Genomic DNA, 6000 nt, shown 5'->3' on the forward strand with positions numbered 1-6000 from the left:
ATTTTAAATATAAAGCAAATTGGGCAAAGTATAATAAAATAAGCAAACATTTTGTTCATATCCTGTTGTAGAAAGAAAGGAGATGCTTCTCAAAGTCAATCACAGTCAGGTGGTGTCAATGTATAGTAGCACAGAAGAGTCTTTAGGGCAAATATATAAAATAGCTATTCAAGGATATCATTTTTGAAGGAATGCAGTGTGGATTGTATGAAAGCTAAGGATTTTCTCTACATCTATGTCCCGAGCCCCTAGGCGTTCATGTCAATTCTCCCAACGTTGCAAAATTTTCATCACTAAACATGTGTCCTGCTATCCTTTCCTATTTTCATATTTTCCCTCTGGAAAACTAAAATGCTTTAAGATTCAAAGACCAATTTCATTGTTTTTAAGAAGAGCTGAAGGATTTTAAAAGTCATGCTCAGAATTAAAATTTGGACATATATAGCCTTCATTTTGTTTATTCCTGGTTATCACCCAGATTGTTGAGGCATTCTGACAGGCATTCCTAATTTTCTTTTGACACTTATGTGGAAAAACACACTAAATAATCCTTTTAATCCTTCCCAATTTTAACTAGAACCCCCTATTCAAGGGATGAGGAAAAAAAATAAATATGTATATAGTATCTAGATAATCATCTCAGGGTCTCTTTCATTTGTTTTGGCAAAACAATAATAACTTACAGGACATAATTTCTTAGAATGGTAGTATTCTTTGGCTTTTCAACTGAGGCTTAAGCTCAGTTGTACTTAACTGCTCTACTAAATTCCCTGAAGAGTCTCAAGGAAGCATTTGATGCTGTATTTGATTTGTAGCCAAGCCATTCAGCAAAATTCTGTTCCAACATCCTCCAAGAACATGTAAGTAAAGTAAAGTAAATGTCTTTTAAGCTTATTATCAACAAAAGTGTCCTCATCTAATGCATTAGCAACAATAATAAAAACAAAGTACACTCAGATCAAAGGCACAGAGCCACAGGCCTTCTCTGGAAGCTCTTTTCGTAAATCAATTCATGATGTCTTTACTATGGAGTATCCAATTAACTGTAAATAAAACTCCAGACATGCTTAAAAATTGTCTCTTTCCCCAAGAAATGATGGTTAGAAATAGTTTCCTGATAGCAATCATTGCTGGCTTTTACTCTTCAGGACAAAAGGCCTGACCATGGTTAAAAGGTTTAATTTTTATGTTTCAGTGGTCACGAAGTCAAAAACATGGATTTATCTGCCATGGCAAAGATAGCTATAAATCGTATTACTGGTGACAGCAATTTTTCCTCTGATACCTTAGGCCTAATGTAACTTTATTGCTACTTCTAGGAGGGACTTACAGGCAATTTCCATTTTACAGTCACTGTGAGTTCAACTCACAATCCCAAACAGCAGTCATTGCAGATTGGTGCATAATTTAAAGAAAGAAACATTAACATATGGATTGTATTATCCAGGCCGGCACTTGCCTCCCTGTCCTGGCTGCTTAATCTTCTGCCAGCATTAGCCAATCAATATGTCTGGACTGTCAGGGTCAGATTGACAAGGTGCTTGCTATGCCAATTTCTATATTGTATTCACTATTACCTTCACATAGTGATTTCACATTTCCCTGGTGGGGGTACTCTCAGTATCAAAATGCAGCTGACACAAATGGTTTGCAAATAAACCCTTTTGTAAATGAGAAGTCACTAATTAGAGATCCCTCTAACAGAGTGGGTACACACAGGGCATAATAGCCACTTTTACCAGCAAATACCAAAGTTTTAAGAGTTTATAAGAATTGTTTCTGGGGGCACCTAGGTGGCTCAGTGGGTTAAAGCCTCTGCCTTTGGTTCAGGTCACGGTTCCAGGGTCCTGGGATGGAACTCACATCAGGCTCTCTGCTCAGCACGGAGCCTCCTTCCTCCTTTCTCTGCCTGCCTCTCTGCCTACTTGTGATCTCTGTCAAATAAATACAATATTTAAAAAAAAAAAGAATTGTGTCTGGATACCAGATTAATAATAGGGCTAGCGTATCTTGGCCATATCTTAAAGAACAATGTGTCCTCTATGTAAAGCGCTTTATAAATTTATGTTTATAAATTCATTTGTTAGAGTATGAAGGTACAGGAACTATTATGTTTTCACTTCAAGTTGGATATGTGACAATATCAGCAGAGTAAATACCCAACTGAAAGGGTCTGAGTAGAACAAACACTTAAAGTTGTTAAGATAGTATTACTATTACTAGGAAAATCTCATCCATCCTCTTAAAGCAGGTATTTGAAGGCATCAGATCATCTCAAAATGGAAAGAATGTGTAATATATTCTCATATTACATAAAATTGTATCAAAGCTTAGAATATAAAGTGCTTGCTACTAAGAATTTAACCAACCATGTCATGGATGCTGGTAAATATCAGAACAGGGACCAGAACCCAGAAACAGGGGTGTGATGATAATTAATGCCCCATAAATGACTGGGACTAAAGGAGTATCTATTATTTTAAATACAAAGTTGAAGTTGCAAAAAAAATTCCACTTACAGGCTAGCCTAGTTAATTACTCTCCTTTGGTTTTAGCCATTGCTTATGTCAGATAAAAGATTTCTTAAAACATAGACCTCTATAAAAAGTGATCTAAGATAGTTAACTTACCAGTTATCCTAAACTTGTTTCCCATCTTTATTGATGTTGCATTCGAACCAAATATAAAGATGCAAAGCATACAATTTACTCAACCATTCATTTACTTCATTTTCCCTGACATTTGGTATAAATGACATTTATAAATGTATTATATGTGATCTGCTTCTGTAATTCAATTCAATATTTGTGTCATGTATAGTGTTAAAAGCAGATGACAAACAGATGTGCAAACATATGAATAGTGAGAAAATATTGAGAAAAAACATGTTTATAAAATTCAAAATCAAAAGCTTTAATTAAAAGTTCAACAGATGCCCCAATCTGTTCACACAGTTTTGTTCTTTTTACTTCTTTTGGAAATTTTCAAAATGTTAAATTACTTTTAATCTTGGTGAAATTTTTATTTTTTGGCAGATGCAAATTTTATGTGTAGGTATAATTTTACATGATGCATTTGGATACTTCACTTCACTCCCATTTTCAAATGTCTCATTTTATTAGTTTTTTAAAATTTCCAAAGGTTTCAATTTGCCTTTCTAATTTCTATTTTCTCGCATCCGCACGTATTACCCAGTAGACAGAACTGTATGTCTCATTAAGTAGCTACTCAGTAAGTGCCTCTGGAATCTGCTCTGAATTCTCCCCTTACACACCTTATGTTTCTGTGCCTTTGCATAGTAACTCATTTCTTTGTCCCACAGTCTAGAATGTTTTCTAAGAATTTTAGCACTCCAGATGCTAGAGCCGGATTGCTTGGGTACAAACCCCAGCTCCATGGCCACATCTTGTGACCTTGGGTAAATCTTTAAATTCCCCTTTGCCACACACAGGCTCTTCCCCTAAAAGCTGGTTCTAATGCCTGCCTGTAGCTTGCACCTACATCATTCAATTGTAGAGACAATTAAGTGAGCTATCAAATGTCATTTGTTGAGTCAATCCTCCATACTGGTAGTTATTCTAATTCTTATGACTCTGTTGTTTACCTTTCATAAACCTCATCAATTTTAAAATGTGGGTTTTATCTCCTTTATTCAATTTCTCATCACCAAACTGAACTGTGTATTTCTTCTTTTGAGCTTTAGAATTTGATTTTCCATTTACTCATTTAACATTTATGTAATGTCTAAAGTGTACTAACTCTTCTGCTGGACAGTTGTATAGAAATTAATTAGTTTTCTAGTTTTTTAATCTTATTTAAATTCAATTAATTGACATATAGTGTATCCTCAGTTTCAGATGTAGAGTTCAATAATTCAACAGTTGTATTTAACACCCAGTATCCATTACATCACATGCCCTCCTTAATGTCCATCACCCAGTTAGCCCATCTCCCCCCACTCTCCTCCCCTCCAGCAACACTGTTTGTTTCCTATAGTTAAGAGTCTTTTATGGTTTGTCTCCCTCTCTGCTTTCATCTTATTGTTCCCTCCTTCCCCCTATGATCCTCTGTTTTGTTTCTTAAGTTTTCTGTTTTAAAGGACTCACAATCTGTATGGAATAGGGAAATAAAATGATCAAATGAAGTCAAATTTAGTGGAGACTAAATTGAGAAAGAACAAGGAAGTATCAAGGTAGGTAAGTTCAAACAGTTTAACAGGTCACTAATGGGAATTTTTTAAATGTAGATTTTTTTAAAATCAAAGGTCACCTTATTAGCCAAGTGCCTGTTACCTATAGTTTAAAAGTCAAAGTGTCAAACATTTGGCATTTAGCATTTTATTAGTAACATATTACATTTTCCATTGTTGAAAGTATTTCTATCAAAAACATTTTTCCTATTTTTATTTTCAGAAACATCTTTATAGTTATAATTTTATAAGCATCAAAAATGACTTTTTTCTTTTGCTTTTTTTTTTTAAGAGAGAAGGGGAGCAGACTGAAGGGGTGGTGGGAAGGGGCAGAGAGGGAATCTTAAGCAGACTCCATGCCCAACATGAAGCCTGACTTGGGGCTCAATCTCAGGATTCTGAGATCATGAGCTGAGCTAAAATCAGGAGTTGGGTGCTTAATCAACTGAATCATCTAGGTGCCCCAAAGATAACTTTATTTAGACAAATTGTAACAGGTATTTCTAGGTATAAGGCTCTGTAAGAGTCTCATATTTTTCACATCTATGTCTAAAATACTTAGAATTATTTTTACAATACAGGTTTTTAACAATATTTGTAATCTTTTCCTACCAGTTTATCAATACTGAAAGTTAATACTTAAAAGCTATTTTTCAATTAAAAAAAAAACAAAATGATGAGCTGTTTTTCTGAAGAGATAAAATTAATAAACTTTCAGCAAGACTCATCAAGAAAAAAAGAGAGGACCCAAATAAAATTAGAAATGAAAGAGAAGTAACACCAATACCACAGAATACAAAGGATTATATGAGGCTACTATGAAAAATTATATACCAATGAACTGGACACCTAAAAAGAAACAGATAAATTCCTAGAAACATACAATCTTCCAAAACAGAATCTAGAATAGAAAAATCTGATTGGTTCAATTACTAGTAACAAAATTATATCAGTAATCAAAAGCTCCCAAAAAATAAAAGTCCAGTACTAAATGGATTCAGAGGTGAGTTCTCAACTAAATATTTAAAGGGGAGTCAATACCTATTCTCCTAAAACTATTCTAAAAAAATAGAGGGAAAGTTTCTAAATACATCCTATGAGGCATCACCCTCATACCAAACCAGATAAAGACACTCCAAAAAAATAAATAAAATAAAACTTCAGGCCAATATTTTTAACGAATATATTTGCAAGAGTCCTCAACAAAATATTAGCAAACCATATTCAACAATACATTAGAATAATCATTTACTACCATCAAGTGAAATTTATTCCAGGAATGCAAGGTGGTTCAACAGCCACAAATCAATGTGATACATTACAGTAACAAAATGAAGTATAAAAATCATATGATTTCAACAGTTGCAGAAAAAGCATTTGACAAAATTGAACATCTATTCATAAAAACTCTAACAAAGTAGGTTTAGAGGGAACATACCTCAACATAAAGGCCATAAGTGAAAAACTCATAGCTAACACCATATTTAGTAGTGAAAAATGGAGAACTTTTCCTTAAAGATCAGGAACAACACAAGAATGTCCACCCTTACCTCTTTTATTCAACATAGGACTAGCAGTTCTAGCCATAGCAACCAGACAAGAAAAAGAAATCAAAGGCATCCGAATTGGTAAGGAAGTAACTGTCACTATTTGCAAATGACATACTATACACAGAAAACCCTAAAGACCCCACCAAAACAAACGTGTTTTTTAAATTTAGTAAATTTGTAGGATACAAAATTAATGTATAGAAATCTGCTGCACTTCTACATACTAATAAGAAAGTAGCAACAAGAGAAAGAAAACAACTG

Source organism: Neovison vison, chromosome 4 (assembly GCF_020171115.1).
Source record: "Neovison vison isolate M4711 chromosome 4, ASM_NN_V1, whole genome shotgun sequence".
Taxonomy (NCBI): Eukaryota; Metazoa; Chordata; class Mammalia; order Carnivora; family Mustelidae; genus Neogale; species Neogale vison.